At 43.7% G+C, this 26127-nt stretch overlaps 1 protein-coding gene and 1 pseudogene across 3 annotated transcripts in view; one reads left to right on the plus strand and one right to left on the minus strand.

Annotated features, from left to right (window-relative positions):
• Positions 1-26127, plus strand: part of LOC105485405 (BCAR3 adaptor protein, NSP family member) — a 289503-nt gene that overhangs the window by 45446 nt on the left and 217930 nt on the right. The window lies entirely within an intron of this gene.
• LOC105485404 (large ribosomal subunit protein uL18 pseudogene) lies at positions 904-1909 on the minus strand (annotated as a pseudogene).

A 26127-nucleotide genomic window follows, 5' to 3' on the forward strand; every position in this document is an offset into this window, starting at 1 on the left:
AGCTAATTTTTTGTATTTTTAGTAGAGACAGGGTTTCACCATGTTGGCCAGGCTTGTTTAGAACTCCTGATCTCAAGGGATCCGCCCACCTTGGCTTCCCAAAGTGCTAGGATTACAGATGTGAGCCACCATGCCCAGCCATCTTGATGCTTTATTAAGCCAAATCCCTAATTATTTATGGTCTGAATCATCTACCAATGTCATTAAAATCTTAACAGCTACCCCAATGTGGACATGAATGGATCCAAATAAACTATTTCCACTTCCAAATATTAAACAATATCAGGAGTAACAATAGAAATAAAATCAATAATCAAACATTTTATTGATAAAGGATGGATTATCCCTTCCACCAGTCCTTGTAATACTCCCATCCTCCCAGCATGAAAACCTAATGGGAAGGAATGGAGCTTTGTACAAGATTAGAGAACCATTAACAAGATTGTGATTCCCCATCATTCAGTAGCCCCAAATCCCTACACACTCCTTTATTTAATATACCAGTAGGCAGTGAATTTCACTAACTGATTTATGCAGTGCTTTTTGTTTTTTAGCATACTGGTAGATCCCGACAGTCAATATTTGTTTGCCTTTATCTGGAATGGCTGTCAATATACCTGGACTGCTATACCTCAAGGTTACACTGGAAGCCCAACTATATTTCAAAATATTAAGGGCTGAGATGACTGAGCTAAATTTTGATGAAAATTCCTCTCTACTTCAGTATGTGGATGATTTCTTGTTATGCTTTTCCATTCTACATGATTGTAAAAATCACACCCCGTAGTTGCTGGAACAATTAGCTAAAACAAGACATAAGTTATCTAAAGAAAAATTCCAATACTTCTTAACAGAAATAAAACATTTGGGACATTTAATTTCTTTCTTTTTTTTTTTTTTTAGTTTCTGTCTGTAAGTTTATTGCCTATATCTGAAAAATCATCATAGAAAATTGTTTGGTTTAGCTCTCAGCAGCCCGCTCCTGAGCTCTGAGGAAGCTTGCCTTCTTTTGAGCTACCCGATCCTTCTTCTGAGCAAGAGACATTTTGGGACGGTTCCACCTCTTCTTTTTAACTTCTTTCTTGGGCTTCTTTTCATAGACTGGATTCTCTCGTATAGCAGCATGAGCTTTCTTATACATCTCCTCCATGTCTGGAGTTACACTGTTCTTTATGTATTGAAAGAACTGTTTCTTGTAAGCATCTTCATCTTCTTCCATTAAGTAGCGCATGTAATCTGCAACATTCTGGCCCATGATGTGCTTCCAGTGTACTTCTGCATTAAATTCCTTGCTTTCAGAATCATAACCAGGGAATCGTTTGGTACTGTGAGGGATAGACAAGCCTCCATCCACAGCTCCCTTCAGGGCACCAAAAACTTTATTGCCAGTGGTAGTTCTGGCAAGGGCTGCATCCTAATTGCAGGTAAAGGCACCTGGCTGACTATCAATGCTTTCCACATTGTATTCATCGCCAGTTACCTCCACTTGGCTTTCATAGATCTTGTCCATGCCAAACCTATTGAGAAGCCTGCGGGCCAGCAGCAGGCCAGTACAATATGCTGCAGCATAATTTGTCAGGCCAACTTTCACACCATATTTTGGCAGTTCGTGTGCATATGCTGGGCAGACTGTCATATCTCCTTCTATACGGGCATAAGCAATCTGACAAATGATATCTCTGTTTGTTACACAAACTATCATCCTGTATTTGGGTGTGTCGTATTTATTTTATCCTGTATCACCAAGCGTTTCCGAGCATAGTAATCAGTTTTACCCTCTCGTCGTCTTCTAAATTTCACTTGATATCTCTTAAAGTAGGCCTTATTCTTAACAACTTTAACAAACCCCATCCTGCGGAACAGAGACCCGCCTCCGCCACTCGACAGAGACCTGCAGGCCCAGCGGCGCTAGGGGCGGGAAAAGGGGGACATTTAATTTCTAAGGAGGAAATACATATAAATTCAGATCAAGTAACTGGAATTCTTGCATACCCAACTCCAAAGACCGAAAGACAGCTTAGGAGTGTTTTAGGCTTAGCTGGCTGCTGATACAGTTAGATACCCAATTTTTCTCCCATGGAACAGTCTTTATATACATTGATGAAAGATCAACCTGACCCCATACATTGGATATCCTAGGAACAAATAACTATTCAATAAATAAAGGAAAATCTTACAAGGGCTCCTGCTTTGAGCCATCCAAATTATCAGCTACCATTTTTCTTTTTTGTTTATGGAAGCCATGACGTCATCCTGGGTGTTCCAGCCCCAAAACACAGGGGAAAATATAGAACTACTGGCTCTGATAGTCAGCAATAGACTCTATAGCTCATGGGCTGCCCCCTTGTTGGAGGGCCATTTCAGGCATTATCATGTTTCTCAAGGCTACTCAGGAAACTGTAATGGAGGCTCCCTTGACTATATATGTACTTCATTCTGCAGAAGCTTTTTTGAGTTCACATCATGCACAATATTTTTCTGTCAACTGATTGGCTTTATTACAATGTACTTTTATTCTCTGCTCCACACATTACTCTCTCTTGCTGTAATAGTCTTAATCTCACAAGTTACTTCTTGAAGCACCTGAGGAGATTACCTCATGACTGTATAAAACAGCATACACTCTATATGCTATATAGTTCTATTACTAATAGAACAGTTTTTGATGCCCAGTCAGAATTTACAGGAGATACCACAACAAAATGCTGATGTTACCTGGTCCACAGATGCATCATATCTAAAGGATAAATTTGAAAAATACCAAACAGGCTATGTCATTGTGTCTCAGGTAGACATCATAGAGAGCAATTTCTTGCCTAAAGTCAAGTCAGCACAGTTGGCTGGATTAATAGTACTCACCAGAGGTTGTCTAACTGGCCAACAGTCAAATAACTAATATTTATACTGACAGCCATTACACTTTTGGTGCAGCTCATGTCTTTGGAATGTTATGGAAACAGCGAGGTTATTTAACCTCCTTTGGACATCCTATTAAACATGGCTCTCGAGTTTCTGATCTTCTGGAAGCCATCCAGTTACCAAAAAAAAAAAAAAAAAAATTGGCTATTGTTAAGAGTCCTGGACATTCCAAACACGACTCCCTGGAGTAAAGCAAATAATTTTGCTGATGCTGAGCAAAAAAAAAAAAAAAAAAAAAAAAAAATAGCTTAATGCTAATATCAAATGAAACTGTAGAGATGGCCATGTTTAAAGTGAAGGGGCTCAAGAAAAGACTCCAAAGCGGAAAAAGAAAATATGACTAACTAAGGGAGAATGCTCTTCCCTCAACTTGCAAAATATAATATAGACCCAGTGACAGAAAAGCAAATCCCTATTTTGCCTTTGGGATATCAATTTCCTATATTACAACATGTCCATGAACTCATTCACTGGGGACCTGAGAAAATATTTGCCTGGGGAAAACACTATTACTGGAAACCCTCACCCACAGTAGTTCATAAGGTTTATGCTAAATGTCCAATTTGTCCTATATGTAATCCAGAAAAGCCTCTTCTAGATCTCAAGGGCATTTAACTTTGCCCACTGGCCCTTTCAATATTTGACAAATGGATTTTATCCACTTACCTCCAGCTCAGGGTTATAAATATGTATTGGTTATGATTTATATGTTCTCTCATTATGTTGAAGAATTTCCTTGAGAAAAAGCCACAGTGTAAGCAGTAGGAAAATGTTTGTTGGAATGGATAATTTCCTTTTGAGGAATTCTTTCCAAATTACATAGAAATAGGGAACTCATTTTACTGAATAGATAATTCACTCAATTTGTATAATCTGGCCTATTCTCCAATATTTTTATTGTACACCCCATGCCCAGTCTTCTGATTGGTGGAATGAACATATTGAAAATAAAACCCAGCTAGAAAATTATCGAAAGCTGGCCGGGCGCGGTGGCTCAAGCCTGTAATCCCAGCACTTTGGGAGGCCGAGGCGGGTGGATCACGAGGTCAGGAGATCGAGACTATCCTGGCTAACATGGTGAAACCCCGTCTCTACTAAAAATACAGAAAACTAGCCGGGCGTGGTGGCGGGCACCTGTAGTCTCAGCTACTTGGGAGGCTGAGGCAGGAGAATGGCATGAACCCAGGAGGCGGAGCTTGCAGTGAGCCGAGATCACGCCACTGCACTCCAGCCTGGGAGACACAGCGAGACTCCGTCTCAAAAAAAAAAAAAAAAAAAAGAAAATTATCGAAAGCTTTTCCTATTTCTTGGCTCAAGGCTCTTCTACTGGTTTTGCTTAATCTAAGAGCAGCTCCTTCTGGAATAACACATCAATTATTCCATGAGATAATTACAGGTTGACCTATGAAAGTGAATCGCAGTTTGTATGAACCAACTTTACTGAAGGGAGATATACTCCATTATTTAAAAAGCTTAACTAAACTTCTTTTCCAAAAAAACTAAATTGTAAAAAGAGCCTTAAATGCGATAGAGGCAGGACCTGGGACATTAAGACAAGTTGAGAATGTATTTAATGAAGAAAGACATTTACAAGAAAAGTTGATACTTACCAACCTAAGTAGAATAAAAAGCATACTCTTTCAGAAGGAAAGTGAGGGTTGAGAAGCTGCATGGAAAGATAATGATGCTATTGCTAAATGGGTGAATCAAACTGCCCAGCTAACAAGGGACTATGCCAAAGCCCAACAGTCAGAAAACGCATGGGTTCAGACTCAACAAGGTTATTGACCATGCTAATCCAAATGGAAGCAGAAGTGGCCTCTAAAACATGGCCAGTCATTTTGGATGCAGAAGCACAAGGTATACATTTATGGAAAACATATGGGCCCTCTTCTTCCTGGAAAATTGCTACCAGGGTACACAGCCTGTACTCTTAGGGCTTCAGCAACCCACATAGGCAGTAACCAGAAATATAATGCAGTACAGCTAGCAGAAATAAGGATCATTTTTAATAATACCCATGTTCTCCCAAAGGGCAGTTGATGGAACCATACTAAATAATAATATTTGGAATCCAATTTCAGTTTTAGATTGCAAACAAATTCAGGAAGAGTGGTTCTGTCCCCAAAACATCTGGACTCCTGAGATCATGGAAACATGGTTCCTAATTTTTACCCCTATTCAAAATAATATATAGGAAATGGATATTTTTGTTTGGAAGTGAAGACAAATAAGACTGTAAGTGTTTTAGATCTTACTTGAAAGCAGACAGTATTTGATTTAAATTATACTGCCATTTAGTGCACTACTGGATTCATAGGAAAGCTACCTTTAGGACAGAATAACCCATAGAATAATGAGGACACTGATAATCAAATATTTTTGGCAATTGGAACTCAACCCTCTTCAAGTTGTACTCCTAGCAGAAAATGAATGGTAAGTTAAGTAATTAGATATTATAAATCATCAGTTAATTACAGTTCTGGATAAATGCACTCAAATATATCATAAAGTACATATATAAGCAAATGGAGAAGGATGATTATTCTATTAAGCACAAACTATCAAAATGTATGTTCAGGGTTTTTTCTACAATATGTTATTTCTTTTCTTCATTGTCTTTAGCTAAATGAACCTCTCAGTTATTTACTGTATTGTTTATTATTTTAATATTTCTGTTACAAATGTTATAAATGCTGCAGAAATTGCAAATATCATAGAAAGAATAGAATTCCAGCTAAAATTATGTTAGTTCATCAATTTGAACTAATAGCCATAGAATGTAAGTAAAGGCAGTCTTCTATGGCCCATTTTGTCCCACACACTTCCTCCTCTACTTCTGACCAAATGGGGAAGGGCTTCCCATTAACTTTTGTTTAGCCCTAAAGTCCCAAGGCTTACAAAAGACATCAAGCTGGATATTCTTCCACCTGACTCCTCAAGGTCCCTCACCAGTATGATTGACCATGCAATGGATCATTGCCCCTAAAGAATCTCTCCTAAGGAAATAATCGTAATTGCAATCCTGATCTTATTTCTCCCTATGCTAATGAGGAGACATTAGCATAAAACAAGGGGCTTTGGCATTCCAGAAGGAAAAATAGGAGCCTCTGCATCTTCACTGGGAAACCAGATGATGGCACTTCATGTAGGGGTGAACAATAGCCTAAGGACATTTCGAAATTCTGATTTGCTCCCGCATGCCCTACCATTATAAACAAATGAGACCTGTTCTTTTCAAATTTCTTATTATTTGGTCATCCTACCCCACCCCAAGTTACAGCCACAGTGATTAGTTTGGTGTTTATTCTTCCAGATTATCTAATAAATATACTAATATGTATCTGTGCATACAATTTTTGTGGATGTGGAATGTTACTACATACATATTCTTGCAACTCGATTATAATATTTTTAAGGTTTTTGGCTCCTACAAAGGGCCATTGCTTTCCCCCAGAGGGAGGGTTTAGCAAAGAACCCTGCATATAATAGGTCTTTACATGTTAGATTCAGTGTCTTTCTTTGCTGATGAGCATTTCCTCTTACACCAAAAGACAATATTTTAATAGGTTGGGTGTAGTGGCTTGTGCCTATAATCCCAACACTTTGGGAGGCCCAGGACGGAGGATCGCTTGAGGCCACAAGTTAGAGACCAGCCTGGCCAACAATTTTACATATTTTTTAAATTAGCTGGGTGCTAATTTTTAGTAGTCCCAGCTACTTGGGAGGCTGAGACAGGAGAATTGCTTGAACCTAGGAGTTAGAGGTTATAGTGAGCTAGGATCGCACCACTCCACTCTAGCCTGAGTGACAGTGAAATCATTTCTCAAAAAAGAGAGAAAGATAGTGGAAGAAAAAATAAAGGGAGGGAGGGAGGCAGAGAATATTTTAACAACATTTGCTGGTATTATTTTTACTAAAATCACACATTCTCTAACTTTTAGCCTAAGTTCTTGCAGCCTAAATTCTTTCTACTACTGAAAGGAAAGAAGGACTCAGTGGGACTCTGGGTGGTAGTTGGGACTGAGCAGTGACTTGGTGTGTATTAAGGATGCCCAAACAGTGCCCCAAAAAATGAAGTTATAGGAATATTTGAACAGGGAGTGGCAATGGTCTATTTCTGCCAGCCAGAAGAGGCTCCGGTCCCCACAGTCAACTCAGATTAACAGCAGATTTCTCAGCAGAAACCTTACAAGCCAGTGGGATTGTGGTCTAATCTTTAGCCTCCTTAAACAAAGTAATTGTCAGCCAAGAATTTTATATCCAGCAAAACTAAGCTTCATACCTGAAGGAAAGATAAAGTCTTTTTTCAGACAAACAAATGCTGAGAGAATTTGCCACTACCAAACCACTACTATAAGAAATGCTAACAGGAGTTCTAAGTCTTGGAACAAAACCTCACAATACACTGAAATAGAAGTTCCTTAAAGCATAAATCTCACAGGGCCTATAAAACAATAACACAATGAAAAATAACAGGGTATTTAGGCACTAACTAACTTGATGAATAGAACAGTACCTCACATCTCAGTACTAATGTTGAATGGAAAAGTTCTAAAAGCTCCACTTAAAAGATGCAGAATGGCAGAATGGATAAAAATTCACCAACCAAGGATCTACTGACTTCAAGAGACTCACCTAATACGTAAGGACTCACATAAACTTAAAGAGGTGGAAAAAGACATTCCACGCAAATGGAAACCAAGAGCAAGCAAGCAGGAGTAGCTACTCTTATATCAGACAAAACAGACTTTAAAGCAACAACCGTAAAAAAAGACAAAGAAGGACATTATGTAATGATAAAAGGATTAGTCCAACAGGAAGACATTACATTCCTAAATATATAAGCACCTAACACTGGAGCTCCCAAATTTATAAAACAATTACTACTAGACCTAAGAAATGAGATAGATGGCAACACAATAATAGTGAGGGACTTCAATACTCCACTGACAGCACTAGACAGGTCATTAAGACAGAACATCAACAAAGAAACAATGGATTTAAACTATACCCTAGAACAAATGGACTTAACAGATATTTACAGAACATTCTACTGAACAACTGAAGAATATGTATTCTTCTCATCAGCACGTGGAACATTCTCCAAGATAGACCATATGATAGGCCACAAAACAAGTCTCAATAAATTTAAGAAAATTGAAATCATATCAAGTATCTTCTCAGACCACAGTGGAATAAAACTGGAAATAAACTCCAAAAGGAACTCTCAAAACAATGCAGATACATGGAAATTAATCAATCTGCCCTTGAATGATCTTTGAGTTAACAGTGAAATCAAGATGGAAATTTAAAAATTCTTTGAGCTGAATGATGTTAGTGACGCAACTTATCAAAACCTTTGGGATACAGTAAAAGTGGTGCTAAGAGGAAAGTTCATAGCATTAAATCTCTACATCAAAAAGTTTGAAAGGGCACAAATAGACAATCTAATGTCACACCTTAAGGAACTAGAGAAACAAGAACAAACCAAACCCAAAACCAGCAGAATAAAAGAAATTAACAAAGATCAGAGCAGAACTAAATGATTATTCCTCTTTTTACCCACCATCTGTCTCAGATGCCCCTTTTCCTCCATTCCTTCAAGCTTAATGCCAAGCCCACTATATCCAGTCATTGGGGACACAGGGCCTCTGTCAGCTGAGAAATGAAACCCTGCTTCCTCCCCTGACAAGATGCGGACGGCTTAAATGTTAAATTATGAGCATTTCTTTAAGAAATAAACTGCAGGAAAAATGTCTTAAAGGGTTACATGGAAGATGTGTGAAGTATAGATCTCTAAACTTAGAAACAATCAGTGATTCTTAGGTGCAAAAGAATCATGTGGAAAGTGACTGAAAAATGCAGCTTCCCAGACCCCATTCTAAGACAGTTGGCTGCAGGGGACAGTGTGAAAAATCACAGCTGGAGGAACACTGGCCCAGATGATCAACTAAAATGCTCAGTCTTCACACTTAAAAACAGTTTGGGGCAATGCTACATTCAGCTATGGAAGGGTTACTACTCCTTCCTCAGCCTGATGTCAGGTTCAAATTAAGCTTCAGATCGTCCATTTCCCCCTGCTATTTGTCTCAGTGAGTTCTCTCTCAGCCTTGGAAACCTGGAAAGAAAACACCTTTTCCTTTTAACTTAAACATTTTGGTATCTGTGCTTTTGGAGGTTCTGAATTGATCTTGGGCCTTTCTTTGCCCTTCCAGTGGTGCCTCTGGCTACAAATTCAACATTTCTGTGTAAAAAGTCACTCCAAAGCTTAGTGACTTAAAACAATGACTTTCATTTATTTTGATTATAAATCTGTAATTTAGGCAAGACTGAGCAGGAAATGGCTTTGTCTCTGCTCTCCATGGTCTCAGCTGCGGCTACTTAAATGGGAGCTGGAGGACCCACTTTCGAGATAGTTTACTCACATTACTGGCCAGTTAGAGCTAGCTGTTGGCTAAGAACCCAGCTAAGTGTGTGAGCTGGGTGCTTTGGTTCCTCTCAGCATGGGCCTCTCCACTCCACAGGGGCCTTGGGCTCCCTCCTAGTATTGAGGCTGGGTTACAGGTGTGAGCATTCCCAGGGAGCAAGGCAGAAACGCATGGCACTTTTATGCCTTACTAGCTTTGGAAGTCACATCGTATGATTTCCACTATACTATTGTTTCAGGAATTCATAAAGTCCCACTCAGATTCGGGGGAGGAAAAGTAACCTCCACCATTTGATAGAAAAAGTGTCATGGTTACCTTTTAAAAATAGCATGCAGATGGGAGATGTTATTGCAGCCATCTTTGGAAAGTACAACCTGTCACCAGACCCTGACCTGTTTTGTATTGTCTGTGGGTTTTTCTTAAAAGCATTAATGATGCATATTCACTAGTTATTTATTGTTGGTTCTATTCCATCTCATTTTATCCTCTTCACAATCCTGTGATGTAGCTAGATCTTTTTGTATACATCCAAATATGGTTCACAGACATGTTTGGTATAGCTAGCACATTATTTTAAAAATTGTGAATTCTTACATAAGTATCTGAATTTCTGGCTTCTCTTCACAATCATAAGATTGAATAAATCTAGGCCAAGCTTTCCTCCTAACAGCAGTGAGCTGCAGCTGAGTAGTGATGGCTCCCTAGGTAAAAGCCTATTTTCTCTGTTTGCCACAGTCCCCACCACTCCCTGGTACTACTTAACTCGTTACATTTTATGTCTCACAAACATTTGACTTTGAGGTTTTCCACCTTAGAAAAAATAGGCCCAGATTCTACTATGGAAAATTATAATAGCCTACCCTTCATTTGGCGTTTCCAAAGTACTTGCTATAGAAAGCTGCATTTTGGGGTTTCTTTTTTAATCCTCTCTCTCTTTTGGGGAGACCATCAGGTTGCTGTTTCTTGTTTGAAGGGCACCTTCAGCTCTCTACTGACTGCAATGAATGATATGCCCCAACTCCCAGAATGGCCCAGCTGCCCAGTTCTAGCCCTTCCCTTCTAAGCTGGCCCTTTTGGGAATCCCCAAGATGGATCAGAACTATCCTTAATCCCTTGAATTTGCTATGTTCACGCCTGACCAACACTAGATCCTTATAACTTGGAATTCTCAACAGGAGTAAGGGAAGCTCATACAGGGAGCACCAATGTCAAAGTTTTCTAACACCACAATCTTGCCTAGAGCCAAGTGTGCACACAAAGACCTCCTCTCTGGAAGATAAGTGCCCAGTGTTCATCCACTGTTGAGAACCAATTCTCAATATTCCTAATGTCACAATGCTCGCTTTGTCCTGTCAAAGGCTCTTGATTTTGTTTCCAAAATGTCAACAGGTAACTCTAAGTTTTGATTAAACAAGCAAGAGCATTGCCTAAGGAGAGCATTGGCTGCGCGGTCTTCATCAAGCCCATTAGAGAAGCTCCAGCCTGCACAGAAAGGATAGTCTGTGCCTGACCTGACTAGGCAACTCTGTCTGTCTAATCAGGACACTTTCTTCCCCTTTGGCTCTTGGGTTTTTCTTTGGCTCTTTCATGCTGGGAGAACTGCTCACCCTCAGCACTGCTGGTGCTTAGGAGTAGGAAAGGTCTGTGGTTTTACTCCTTTTAACCTTCTGAGTAGGCTCTGCCACCAAAGTAGGACATTCTGGGGCAGGCAGTTCCCCCACTCTATCCTGCTCCATCACATTCCCTGTCCTCCCCTCATCAATAACCATAATCCTAAATTTTATGTTTATTCCTTTACTGTTCATCAGATATTTTACTATCTATTCTGGATACCTATTGCATAACAAAATGCCCCCAAATTTAGTGGTGTCAGTCTTTTTTTTTTTTTTTTTCCTTTCTTTACAGATCCATTATTTGGGCAGGATTCTGTAGGGAAAACTCATCACCAATTCATATAGCATCAGCCTTGCTGCTCAACTGAGGGCTGTTGGATCCACTTCTAAGATGACTCACTGCTGGCTGGCTGTTAGTGCTGGGTTGAGGCCCTGGGGCCTTGGTTTGTCTCCACATTGGCATCTCCATGTGGCCTGGACTTCCTCACAAAATGGTGGATGAGTTCTAAGGGTAAACATCCCAAGATAGAAAACCAGGCAAGAGAGCAAAACTTGCCTTTTGTGACCTAGCCTCAGAAATCACATAGTGTCTATTAATTGAAGCAGTCCCAAAGTCCCACCTGGGTTCAAGGGGAGGAGATACTGACTACACTGTCCTTGATAGGAGGGTGGTAAGGTTCTGGAAGAGAGATGGGACCAGAAATGTTGTTGTAGCCATTTTGGGGAAGTGCAATCCACCACAACACATATGTATGTACTCCTAGGCAATATGCTATTTAATTTTGCATGGTTTACACTTTATAGAAACATCCATACTGAATGTTTTTCTACAACTTTGTTCCCTCAACATTTATGAGTCACTTATATTTCTGGAGTTCATTTTTAGAATTGTGTAATATTTCATTGCAATTATTTGCTACAATTTAGTTGTCTGTTATTTTGTTGAATGTTTGTGCTTTTTCTATATGTTTCCAACCCTTTTTTTCTATATATTTATGCCTTTTACTATTTTGTACAGCTGCTCTGAACATTCTCATAGAACTTTGCACATGAGCCTAGGGCAAGAATTATCAACCAGGGTGATTTTTAGCAATGTCAGAGGCATTTAGCAAATGTCCTGCACATTTTTTATTTTCATGACTGCGGTGGGAAACATTGATACTGACATCTAGCAGGTAGAGACTATGGATGCTGCTAAATATCCTACAGGAAAGCCCCCTATAACCATTAGCTGGTCCAACATGTCAATAGTGCTGAGATTGAAAAATCCTAGTTTAGGGTATATATGGAGGAGTAGAATTCTCTCTCGATGATAGGTATTCACAGTTTCAACTGTACAATACTAAATTGTTTACCCAAGTGGTTGAGCAAGTCTATACTTCTACCAAAGGGAGGCTCCACATCCTCTGATAATGTCAGTCTTCTTAGATTTTGCCAATTCATGTTTTTTTCCTTCTGAAATGCACGTTTGTATGCTTTGTCCGTTTTTATAGAGTACATTTTTATAGGATTGATTTGTAGGCATTATTTATATATTCTGGATACTCATTCTTTGTTGGTTGTATGTGTTGAAAATATCTCCTCCCAGTCTGTGGCTTATTTTCTCACTTCTTCCTGGTTCTTTTGATGAACAGATGTTCTTAAGCCTCATGTAGTTAAATCCATCAATCTTATACTATCCTTCAAGGCTTGTGATTTAGGGTTATTATTTAAGAAAGAATGTCCTGCCCTGAGGTTATCATTGCTTCCCAAGCCTGGCAGCATTTTGGGGTTTTATCTTTTCCAGCTGGCAAGACCTGGAGTTCCTCTTGCTGACCCCAGAGGTGCCTGGCCTTCCTTATCCTCCACTGTGTTTGCTCAGTCCTTATGAACACTCAGATTGTATTTCCTAATGTACTCCGTTTTCTCTGTTGGGCTCTTTCTACAACCTCTCTAGCCCTCCCTACCCGGGACTGGACTCTACTGTCTCGGGGCTGGCCTCAAAATGAACTGACTTATCTGGAACCATAGTGCCCCACTTAGTATCAGCACTGCTGAAGATGTCCCTTAGAGATTAGCCATGCCAGGACTGAGCCCCAGTTTTCTACAGTACTTGGATGGTTTCATTTGCACTCATGTGGAGCATTCTCCTCTAGGGCTAAAATAAAAAATGGGGCAAAGCTGAAGATGCCAGGTGGTCCCCAGGAACATTGCTGCTCACAGGAGGGACACCCCAAGATGAGCCTGTCTGCTTTAACCACATACCTTCTAGCCAGGCCTACCTACCCAGGGCCCCTCAGAGCTGACCATGATTAAAGGACAGCCTTGGTGTGGTCTGCTCCATCCAGGGAAATCATTCAGAGTTGATTTTGCTTCCTTTTCCCTCCATTCCTGTTCTGTCCACATCCAGACTTCTGAAATGTTCTCTCTTCTGGATCCTTCTCCCATCCTTTAGACTTCACATTCATCTGGGTTTCCCTGGCTTTCACACTCTGTAAGGGCTTTGGGCAAAACCCACCTTTTGGTTCCAGCGGCTCCTGTTTGCCCCAAGAAAGACACCTTATCCTAGTTGAAGTCATGATGACCCAAACCCAAGGACCAAGATAAAGTTGAAGAGATACAATTCCAGGTTCCTAACCTGAACAGTTGTCGAGCTTGGGAGAAGATAAATCTTAAAGTGGGGAACAGGGAGAAGGTGAAAGTAAGAATCTAAAAAGCTGAACAGCAGGAAGAGATAGGAAAGTAGACAGAGGAGGATTTGAGAACCCAAAATGTATGCCTATGATGCAGAGCCAGCATGGGAGGCATTATAATGGCTGAGAACATGGGCTTTGTAGATAGGCGAGGATCTCCCAACCTTTCTAGTTGTGTGACCTCAGGCAGGTTATCCTCCCAGAACCCTATTTTCATCATCTGTAAAGTGGGGCTTGTGTAATAACTTGCTCAATTGTATGAAGATTAAATGATGATAAATATGTAAAGCATTTGCATAGTATTTAACAGAGTAAGTGTTCAAAATGATGGGCATTATCAATATTAATTGATGTTAATATTAATGCACTAATGAACAGAGGACCAGCTGCCCGGTTCCTTTGTGGCTGTTCTGGCACACACTGAGGGTCAGCAAATTATGGCCTGTGTATCAAATCCAGCTTATTGGCCATGTGGCCCATGAGCTAAAAGTGATTTTTATATTTGTAAATGATTGAAAAAAAATCAAAAGAAGAGTATTATTTCATGTGTGAAAATGACATGAAATTCAAATTTCAGTGTCCATAGAGTTTTACTGGAACATAGCCATGGTTGTTTCTTTTGTATTGTCTTATTTTCTGCCTCTCCAAGAAAGTTTGCTGACTCCTGGCATAGGCCTAGTGGACTAGGGGCAGGTGCTTTAGTCAGCTGGACCTTGGAGTGTTATGCCCAGACTGTTTGTTCCCCAAAGAAGACCACCAGAGTCCAGAGTCAAAGCCAAGCGGCAAGGATCTTTACTACAAGTTCGAACTTGGTCCCTCCTTTACACAGTATACAAGAGGGCCCCGAACAATGCGAGCGTTTGCTTTTTATAGCCCGAAAGTTGTAGGGGAACAAAGAAATTCCTGCGCTTTCAGTAACCTTGTACGGCTGTCTCCTTATCGGAGACTTTCCAGGTGGTGTTTGTACTGAGCTCAGGGAGTTTGAGAGATATATGGTGGTGGGATGGGAGGATGGGATGTGTTTGTGCTAGGCTCAGGGAGTTTTGAGCCCGGGGCTGAGGAATGTGCCCAGCTCCTTTCATTCCCCCCTTCTTTTCAGGTATCTTCAGAGCCAATCTTGGGTCTCATAAGTCTGATTCTGTTTCAGCGTTTACAGGTTGGTATTGGGCTCTGAGGACCATGAGTTGTACGGTGTCAAATCTCTCCCTAATAAATTGTAAAATTCTGTTAACAACACAAGGTCCTACGGTAAGCAGAAATAGTAGACTTAGCAGGGGTCCAAGGAAGGGGGCTAACAGAGAAAACATAGAGGAATTCCACCATTGGTCTGCAGCTGAAGCAAACTGCCGTGTTTTTACTTCAGTGCTTAACTTGCGTAACTGTTGGACCCGGTCCTCTACAAGTCCTGATTCATTTATGTAGAAACAACAGTCTTCTTTTAGAAATATACATGTACCACCTTTTTCTGCAGTGAGTAGGTCTAGGGCCCTCCGGTTTTGCAAGGTTACCTGAGCTAGGGACGTGAGCTGCCGCTGAAGGGAGGCAAGGGATTCAGCCGACTCCTCCATAGCAACGGCAAATTGTTGGTATAACCTGTTACTTTCTATGAGGGTGTGACCTAGGGCTCCCCCTGCCAGTCCGGCCGCAATGAAGGATGCGGTGAGGGAGATTCCTGCAATGAGGGGGAGAAATATGGCTCGTGCAGGTCTTGGTCTAGGGTCTGGGTAAATAACAGCACTAGTCCAGTTACCGGTATACCCTAAGAACTTGCCAGCAGTTAGTAGAGTCAACCGGGGAACTAATGTGACAGGGAGACATAGTAGGTTATTAACAGAAGGACTAGGTAGGTTCTTAGATAAGGTTCCATTACACCAGAAGAATATGCCTGATGGAGCTCTTAAGGTAATATTAGGGGGCGTTGCAGTGATGCTGCAGAGGCTGGAATTGGTTCCTGAGAAACAGTAGGGAAACTTCTCCTGACTGGGGTTTAGGTATAGGGGCACGTTCAGGATAGGAGCATACGAGTGGTTTCGGAGGTTGTTAGCTTGGGCAAAGGTAGAGGGTCCCCATGGCAGAGGGACAGCTGTTAGCGGTGGACGCCCTAGAGTGGCGCACAGGAAGCAGCCAGACAGGCTATGAAGTCCTGTAAGGTTAGCAAGTTCTAGTCCTTCTTGTAATAACTTTAACCAGGAGAAAGGACGTAAGTCTTGTGTTAGTCTGTTTTCCTGTCGTTGGATATTCCCGTGGACCAGGGGCAGTACTTGCACTAGGCCTCGCCACAGATAGAGGTGACTGCTAGGCCATGTGGAGGAGGGGGAGTAGTATACAGCCCCATGTTGAGGTGTGGTCCAGCGGGAGTTCCAGGGGTCTCTAACTATCCATGTATATGGAAAGTCTTTATCCCGTCTACGATAGAAGGGCCATTTAGGGTCTAACTGTTTTCTCTCTCCCCAATAACGGGGCCTGTGGATGTTACAATAGTTATAAGGACAGCCAGCATTTTGGTGCCACCAATAGTGTTTACAATTGTATTTAGTCTGATCAAACTCAAAGCATATTATTGGTGTCATAGGTTTGGCTATTTGAAAACCGGTAAAATTTAGTAGAATTGGGCTGTTGCACCCTGAGGAAGGGCAATCAGCACTGGCCAATAATTTTCCGGGCTTATGAGGTTGCCCAGGGTGGGTTCGGTTTTCATAAAGCCAGAATCTCCAGACAAAGGGATTATGAGCTGGTTTTGTGATTTCTCCAGCGGCCACTAGGGCGACTAACATTAGGGTTAGACTATCTAACTGCATGTTTGCAGTGAGCTATGTTGTCGGCGCAGGGTGAGTTTTAAGGGGTTGTTCTTAGCTCTGTCCACAGTCCACGTGTCCGGTGCTTCAGCCGCCGCCGTGATTGGTCCCAGAAGATCAGAGGTTGGGTCCACTGGCTTGACGTGGGTGTAGTGGATCCACGATGCGATGCCTTCTATCTTTAGGGCGGTGGGTGTGGTTAGGAGTACCTGGAGTGGTCCTTTCCACCTGGGTTCTAGGGTCTCTTGTCGGTGTCGCTTGACCAGGACCCAGTCTCCCGGCTGGTACGGATGGGGTGTCGGCGGGGGACCGGTCTCATATAGTTCTTTCAGCTTGGGCCAGATTTCTTGATGAATTTTCTGCAAGGCTTGTAGGGAAAACAAGAGTTCAGAGACATTTTCTGTTTCGGACTTGAGCAGATCATCTTTTAGGCCGGGAACTAAGGGTGGGGGTCTGCCATACATAATTTCATAAGGAGTAAGGCCTAGTCTGTAAGGGGTGTTACGGGCCCGGAACAGAGCGTAGGGGAGAAGGACCACCCAATTAGCGCCAGTCTCCATAGTCAATTTAGTTAAGGTCTCTTTTAAGGTCCGATTCATTCTCTCTACCTGTCCTGAACTCTGGGGCCTGTAAGCGCAATGTAGTTTCCAATTTGCCCTAAGGATGGAAGCCAAATCCTGACTTACCTTAGCGACGAAGGCCGGCCCATTATCTGACCCTATCTGGACGGGGAAGCCATACCTGGGGAGGATATCTTCCAGGATTTTCTTTGCTACAACCTGAGCAGTCTCTTTCTTGGTGGGGAATGCTTCAGTCCACCCTGAAAAAGTGTCTACAAAGACAAGTAAGTACCGATACCCGTATTTTCCTGGCTTTATCTCAGTAAAATCTACTTCCCAGTAGATACCGGGCCTGGTTCCCCTGAGCCTTGTTCCCGTTGCAGCCTGGGATTGGGGGTAGGCGTTGTTAAGCTGGCAGACTTTGCAACTTGTCACGATGTTGCTGGCCATCTCGGCTGTATGTCTGAATTTGAGCTTAGAGCGTCTGATCAGGTCTATCATCCGCCGAGCACCCAGGTGGGTGGTTCGGTGGATGTGTTCTAACACTTGTTGTCCTAATTTTTCTGGTAGGATGGTTTGGTCATTAGTATCAGTCCACCACCCATTCTGGATCTGTTTCAGGGGAAGCTTGTCAATCCACTGGAGATCTTGTTCTGAATAATCAGGGAAATATGGCAAGTCCCGGGGGCCCGGGTCAGGGAGCTGGAGTGCAAGGAGTTGGCTGGGAGCCTTCGCCACCTTTCTTGCAGTTTGGTCCGCTAGAAAGTTGCCTTGAGCAGTTGGAGTAGTTAGTTTCTGATGCCCTGGGCAATGCACAATGGCTAACTTTTCTGGCCTCCATAAGGCTGTTAGCAGAGCTAGGATTTCTTGCTTGTTTTTTATTTCTTTTCCTTCAGCCGTCAGTAACCCCCGCTCCCTGTAAATGGCCCCATGTATATGTGCTGTTGCAAAAGCATATCGGCTGTCTGTATATACCGTCAGCTTTTTCCCCGCCCCTAAGGTAAGAGCTTGGGTGAGCGCTATTAATTCGGCCTTCTGGGCCGATGTCCCCGGGGGCAGGGGTTCCGCCCAGATTACCTTAGTCTCTGAAGTCACTGCCGCTCCAGCGTACCTCTGGCCCTGATGCATGAAGCTGCTCCCATCAGTGAACCAGACGAGGTCGGCGTCAGGAAGTGGGCGATCCTGCAGGTCTTCTCAAACTCCGTGCACCTGAGCTAGTATCTCGGTGCAGTCATGGAGTGGGGCGTCCAGGTCCGGGTTGGGCAGTAGCGAGGCAGTCTCTTACCCAGTGGCCAGCCTCCTTGCAGTAGGCACATTGGTCTTTTTTTTCAGATTATCATGCCTGGGGGGGGGGCCGCCTAGGTTGGGTGTACTCTGGCTGTAGATGTTCTTTCTGTACTATTGCTGCCAGGACCTTGGTCATTTTTTTAGTGGCCTTAAATTGCCTTTTTTCTGGAGTATCTCTGTTATTATAAACCTGCTGGGCTATCTGAAGGAGGTCCTGAATCCGCTTTCCTTCCAAGTCTTCTAATTTCTGGAGTTTTCTTTTAATATCTGGGGCTGCCTGATTTACGAATGACATTACAATAGCTGCCTGACTTCCTGGAGCCTCTGGATCTATGGGGGTGTACTGTCTAAAAGCTTCCATTAATCTTTCTAAGTAGGTGGCTGGGCTCTCTGTCTTTTCTTGCAGAATAGAATATACTTTAGCCAAATTAGTGGGCTTGCGAGCAGCTGCCCGGAGACCTGCCATTAGAGTCTGGCGATAAAGGTGTAGCCGTCCCCTACCTTCTGCCGTGTTGTAGTCCTACGCCGGCCTGGTCAGAGGAAAGGTCGCGTTTATGAGGTCGGGGTTGGCAGTCGGTTGACCGTCGTCCCCCGGGACCAGCTTTCTAGCTTCTACCTGTATTCTCTCTCGCTCTTCCGTGGTAAACAAGATTCGGAGGAGCTGCTGACAATCGTCTCAAATGGGCTGGTGGGTGAACATGACACTATCCAGTAAAGCCAGTAAATCTTTGGGGTTGTCTGAAAACCGAGCACTCTGAGCCTTTTAGTTATACAGATCACTGGTGGAGAATGGCCAGTACTGGAGCTTGGGGATTTCTGTGTCATCTGGGGGTTTTATTTCCCGAAGGGGTAAAGCCACTGTGGAGTCAGGCGGCTGGGGGGGGGGGCCTAGTCCGCGAAGTGCGCCCTCGCGTCCGCCCCCCCAGCCTTTTAAAGTTACTTTCCCTTTCAGCGAGCCCGCCTCCCCTCCGCCTGCTCCGTCCCTCTATCTCTCTCTCTAATTTTTCCGTTTCTGTCTAAATCTTTGATTGACATACTTACAGGGTCTTTTCTTTAAGTTTCTATCTCATTCGCGCGCGCTTTCTCTTTCTGTCTCTCTGTCATCCCGTGTCCTTTCTCCTTTATACTCAGTCTCTTTCTCTGACTCTCCACGTCTGCCGTTTTCTCCCCTTTCTCTTTCCGATTTCCCTTCTCACTTTCTCCCTTTCCCATCTCTATGGTCTCTCTCTTACTTATTTTCTCTTCTTTCTAGTCTCACTTTCTGTGTCTCTTTTTGTAAAGGAATGTGGGTTAGAATTAGGTTGTGGGTTGGAATCCTTGTAAAGGAAATCCGCGCTGGAAGCCGGGAGCCCGGGGACCGGGGCCGCGAGCGCGCGCCGGAAGCCGGGAGCCCGGGGACCGGGGCCGCGAGCGCGCGCCGGAAGCCGGGAGCCCGGGGACCGGGGCCGCGAGCGCGCGCCGGAAGCCGGGAGCCCGGGGACCGGGGCCGCGAGCGCGCGCCGGAAGCCGGGAGCCCGGGGACCGGGGCCGCGAGCGCGCGCCGGAAGCCGGGAGCCCGGGGACCGGGGCCGCGAGCGCGCGCCGGAAGCCGGGAGCCCGGGGACCGGGGCCGCGAGCGCGCGCCGGAAGCCGGGAGCCCGGGGACCGGGGCCGCGAGCGCGCGCCGGAAGCCGGGAGCCCGGGGACCGGGGCAATTCAGACAGCAGGCGCGCACCCGGGGACCGGGGCAATTCAGACGGCAGGCGCGCACCCGGGGACCGGGGCAATTCAGACGGCAGGCGCGCACCCGGGGACCGGGGCAATTCAGACGGCAGGCGCGCACCCGGGGACCGGGGCAATTCAGACGGCAGGCGCGCACCCGGGGACCGGGGCAATTCAGACGGCAGGCGCGCACCCGGGGACCGGGGCAATTCAGACGGCAGGCGCGCACCCGGGGACCGGGGCAATTCAGACGGCAGGCGCGCACCCGGGGACCGGGGCAATTCAGACGGCAGGCGCGCACCCGGGGACCGGGGCAATTCAGACGGCAGGCGCGCACCCGGGGACCGGGGCAATTCAGACGGCAGGCGCGCACCCGGGGACCGGGGCAATTCAGACGGCAGGCGCGCACCCGGGGACCGGGGCAATTCAGACTGTTGCCCGGATCGCGAACCCGCTCCGGCAACTCAGATCGCAATTTAAATCAGAAGAGAGCCAGGGGACGTCTCCCACCGGTCTCCACTGGCTGTCCTATAGCGCGTCCGCCAGGACTGTGCCAGCCTCAGTTTCAGACCTCGCGAGTCAGAGATTCAGATTCAGAACAGACACACAGACACAGACAGACAAACGGAGACGAGCCAGCTCACCTATCAGTAGATCGATCCTAGCAGATCCGTTGACCAGGGGTCTGGTGGGCTTGGGGAATCCCGGACGGGCCCCCAGATGTTATGCCCAGACTGTTTGTTCCCCAAAGAAGACCACCAGAGTCCAGAGTCAAAGCCAAGCGGCAAGGATCTTTACTACAAGTTCGAACTTGGTCCCTCCTTTACACAGTATACAAGAGGGCCCCGAACAATGCGAGCGTTTGCTTTTTATAGCCCGAAAGTTGTAGGGGAACAAAGAAATTCCTGCGCTTTCAGTAACCTTGTACGGCTGTCTCCTTATCGGAGACTTTCCAGGTGGTGTTTGTACTGAGCTCAGGGAGTTTGAGAGATATATGGTGGTGGGATGGGAGGATGGGATGTGTTTGTGCTAGGCTCAGGGAGTTTTGAGCCCGGGGCTGAGGAATGTGCCCAGCTCCTTTCAGGAGAACTGGGCAATCTCCTCCACTCCATAGCTCTATACATGCTGGCTACCCTCTTCCTACTGGCCCTCCCCTGGGGTTCCAGAGTCCCTTTTGGTCAAGCCAACTCCACTTGACCCAGGGCATTGAGGTCTAGATTTCTGAACAATGAGCCAAATCATTGCAGAATCATAGGGGGAATCAAGACAAGGCTGTTTTGAGATTAAAATGAAATAAAATGTGTGAAAGTACGTGTAAATGCAAGGGATGTTATTTAGCAAATAATGGTTAAATGGTATCAGTGAGGTTTGGATGCATTTTATTCTTCTTCGTAAATTTAGTAATGTATTTTATGGTCACTTTTAACAAAATGTATTATTAACCAGAATACCCTAATTTCTGTCTAGATCAAAAAAGATTTTAAACCAAATGAAACCATCCACAATGCATGTCAAACCCACCCCCAAAATGGAGTTTTGAGCTTCTAGCCCTTTCTGCAAAGAAAATCCTGGCTCCTCCATCTTGTTTTTTTTTTTTTTTCCTTTCCTCTTTGCTTCCTGTTTACCATCTCCATTTTCTTTTCCAGTCTCTGTGCTTGTGCTTTGGGCCACTTGATTGCTTTGGGTGGCCAGAGTAGAGAGCAGATGAATGTCATTGTGTTTGAAGAAGCCAAGGAAATGTAAGAGAAGAGTTTTAAGAGAATCATCAGCCCAGTGTAGACATATCAAGTGATGGTAAGAGTTGGAGTGGAAAAAACATTATGAGTCAATTCCTCAGTCCCTATTTTGGGATAACCAGGACTTGGTAGGAAAAGCAAAAGGAAGAGGTAGATGGCATAAGAATCAAAGATCGTTTGTACAAAGGAGAGATGAGCAAAATATTGGGCGAGCTAGGACAATGCTGATCGCCTCTGAGTCCCCACAGGATGTGGGAAAATGAGCAGCCTTCCATGAAAAAGGTGGCAAAGGAAGGCCACAGAGGAGTCCTCTAAGGGAACAGAAGAGAACGGGCTGAGGTTTGGGTGTTGTCTACCTTAAGCAGGCCCTGAGGGTGGGAGGGAATTCCAGGAGCAGTGGGGGATGAGGTCAGTGGGAAGGAGGTTGGAAACAATGTGGGGTTGAGAATGAAAAGACGTGTCCTGAGGGGTTTACCTTTTGGGTGGAGGCCAAGGGCAACAGGAACCGGAGTCACCTAGGATTAGCTGGTCCCAAATTGTAAATGAAGCACTGGGGTCAGGTTGTTCCCATCCTGGGATTGGGGGAGGAGGAAGGAGGTGGGCATGAGAGGCCCTGCTGGGCTGGAGGTGGGTATTGCAGCTGCCACATGCCATTCCCTTGCTGTAAAATCTTTTAGCAGAATGTCTGCTATCCAGGAGTACGTGCATTGGTAAGTTTGTTCTCATTTCCTGAACAACTTACGCACTAAGCAATTACTTAAAAGCGCTGAAGGAAGAGGCTCAGGTTTCTAATGACATTCTGTCAACATGACTAATGCTACCCTGGAACACCCTTCCCCTAGGTATCTGCATGGCTCACTTTCTTCTTCAAACAAGTTTCCCTCAAAGAGGGGCCTTCTCTGATCCCAGTACCCAAATAGCCCTACTCATCACTCACTATCCTCTTGCCATGCTTTATTTTTTCTTCATTTTACTTATGTCCACCGACTTATCCTATATTTGTTTATTAGTTGGTACCTGTCATTCTCACTAGAATGTAAGCCGCATGAGGTTAGGAGTTTGCTTTTGTTCTCTACCCTATTCTCCACTGCTGAAAATGGTGCCTGGCATAGAGCACTGCTCAATAAACAGCTGTGAGCAAAGGAATTAATGAATGACTTGGCCAGGGCCAAGTCACTGGACCTCAGGAATGGCATCTTTCAATTAGAAGTTGTTGCTACTCTAATGATTTTGTTAACCATTAGGTGGCCTCTCTTCACCATGCTTCCTGTACAAAAGTGAATTGCCTAAAACTCAGCACCTGCATTTCTCCCTCAAAGTTTTAGACAATAAACTCTGACTGTTAGAAACTCAGCTGTTTGCCTTCACCACTCCTCCTCCCATCTTGCCTCCTCCCATCCTCCTTAACTGCTTTTTCTGATGTTGGCCAAGATATCAGAACCTGAGATCAGTATCAGAAAATTGAGCTCCTACCGTGACCCCATACCAAAGCCTGAGGCTTTCCATAACAAAGACAGACACCCTCCTTTCTCCAAGAGCCTATATGTTGTGAGGGAATTGATAATTAAACATGGTGATTGTATAATGGTTTAATGAGAACCACAACAGGGGAGGTGCTACCTTCAGAAAGGCTTCCCTCAAGAAACGATACCTGAGTATTAAACTGCACGATGAGTAGGATTCAGCTGAGCAAAGAAGGGTTGGAGAAAAGTGGACAGCAGGGAAAATCCCTGATCCTAGAGAAGTGGGTCGTGTTGGAGGAGCCAGAACTGGCAGGTGGCTGGGAACCCAGTAGGAGGTGTGAGTAGTGGCTAAAACCAGGATAAACTGTAGGAGGTGTGAGTAGTGGCTAAAACTTAGGATAAACTGGCTCTATCGCTTGTCGTATAAGCGATAGAGCCAGTTTATCCTAAGGCAAAAATAACTCAATTTCACTGCTGCTGCTGGTTTGGTTGGCAAAAAAAAAAAAAAAGACTCCATGATTTTAGTAATCAGATTGCTGATAATAATATTGGTATTATTATTCTGACACTATTCACTATATATATTATAGGATAGAGCAAATAAGTAATTAGGCTAATGCTGATAGAAACCAAGATTCTTCACTATAAAAGAGATGCAAATATAAAATTTTAATAATTAGTAAAAATTCTATAATTTTAAATTTGAATAAAATATATTAGTGTTAACTAATGATACATTTTCTTATCTTAAATCTGTTTTCTATCTCTGATTAAGAAACAAGACTAGTCAAATGCAGTCCATGCCCCTAGTACCAGTTTGTAGTCTCTAAATTATGTTTCCCACCAAATGGAACCAGGGTTTCTTTCAGAAATGGATGGTCCAGAGGAGGAATTGCACATGAGACTGAAACATGATATACCAGATAGTGAGGGAAGTGTCAGAGATCCCTGGGGTTGTGTCAACAGGACTCAGAAGTCAACTTGTCAAGGCTCTCACTGGCCACAAATGGGACAATGTGAATATGAATAAGAATAACTAAAAAGGACTGAAATCCACATGAAGTCTGTTGGAAATTCACAAGTTTATAATGATGTTCAAAAAAGATAAATAAACACCATTGTTCACGTTTGGATGATACAGGGTAACAAACTCATTACTCTGAAAATAGGAAAGTAAAGAAAAGGAATCTACATTTGCCATATAAATTGAACCTCAGGGTAACCAAATGGTAGAGGAGGGAATGTTTCTTTCTATAGGATTATTCCAGCCAATAATTTAGAAATATTGGGCCCGGTGTGGTAGCTCATGCCTGTAATCCTAGCACTCTGAGAGGCCAAGGCAGGAGGATTGTTTGAGCCCAGGAGTTTGCCACCAGCCTGGGCAATATAGCGAGACCCCCATCTCTATAAAAAATAAATAAATAAATTAGCCAGGCACAGTGGTGCATGCCTGTGGAGGAGGAGGAGGAAGGAGGAAGAGGAGAAGGAAAGAAGAGGGAAAGAAGAAGAGGAAGAGGTGGAGGAGGAGGAGGAGGAGGTGGAGGACAAGGAGGAGAAAGAGGAGGAGGAGGAAGAGGAGGAGGAAAAAGAAGAGGAGGAAGAAGAAAGCAGAAGAAATATTTGCAAGCTCTTAAAGAAATAATTATTCTAGGTAAAAATAATTGTATTAGTTTCCTATGGCTGCCATAACAATGTACCACAAACTGGGTGGCTTAAAACAACAGAAATTTATTGTCCCGCAGCTCTGGAGGCTGAAATCAGAAATCAAAATACTGACAGGGCTGTGCTCCTCTGAAGCCTCTAGGAAAGAATTCTTCCTTTTGTTTGCCAGCAAGCAATCCTCAGCATTCCTCTGCCTGTAGAAGCATCACTCCCTCCTCTGCCTCCATGGTCACATGGCTATCTTCTCCCTGTGTCTATCTGTGTTCAAATTGTCCTCTTATAAGGACTGAATTAAGGCCCACCCTAATCCAGTATGACCTCATTTTAACCTGATTCCATCTGTAAGAACTCTATTTCCAAATGAGGTCACGATCACAGGCACAGCATTGGTGGGTAGTTAAAAGTTCAACATATCTTTTTGGGGAACACAGTTCAACCCGTAATAATCATCACGGGCAGCCTAGATCGCAAATAGGAAGACATAAGACTTTATATATCTTCTGACAGAGTATACCACCCATTGGCAAAGAATTGGACATAAATCAGAGTAAGTCTAGATCTACCTACCAATTTACAGGAAGTAGAGAGTACAGAAAGGCATGTTAAAAAATACCACAGGCAGTAGAATCAGCAAGATCCAGAATGTGGGAAACTCTACAGAACTAATGACCTGATTTCTTCAAGAAATAAATTGCAAGGAAATTCCAGGAGAGAGCTCTGTAAATTATAATAAAATGGACATAATAGACATAACAACCAAATACAATATATAGATTTTGTTTGAAAATTTGCTTACTAGATATTTAATAAAATAATGGCTTATTGACAATTTAAAAAACAATTATATTGTGGTAATGTTTAGAAAGGGAAGAATCTTTAACTTATAGTAATACATTTCCTCAGATAAAATGGCATGTTTGGAGGTAGGAAGACAGTAGGGGGTGGGTTGGGTATGAAACAAGGTTAGCCAAGTTAATTAATGACACTTGGTAGTGGGGACATGGGGGTTCATTATATTATTTTCTCTGCTTCATATGCAGACATTTTCTAGCCTATAAAATTAAAAAGAGTTAACATGCAGTATGTTTAGTTAATGCTTCTCAGCTTGGGAAGTATCAGAACCTGCCTGATACTGCTGGAGATACCTCCCTCCCTCAGCCTCACTGAAATCTTTTGTTCTAGATACTTTCCTAGGAAATTGAGTTTCTCGTTTCAAGCTTATTCACTGCAGCTTGATTGCTGATGGAGATCTTTTGTTTGTTGGAAGCTCCTGGCTAGCTGACAAGAA

This window comes from Macaca nemestrina, chromosome 1 (assembly GCF_043159975.1).
Source record: "Macaca nemestrina isolate mMacNem1 chromosome 1, mMacNem.hap1, whole genome shotgun sequence".
NCBI lineage: Eukaryota > Metazoa > Chordata > Mammalia > Primates > Cercopithecidae > Macaca > Macaca nemestrina.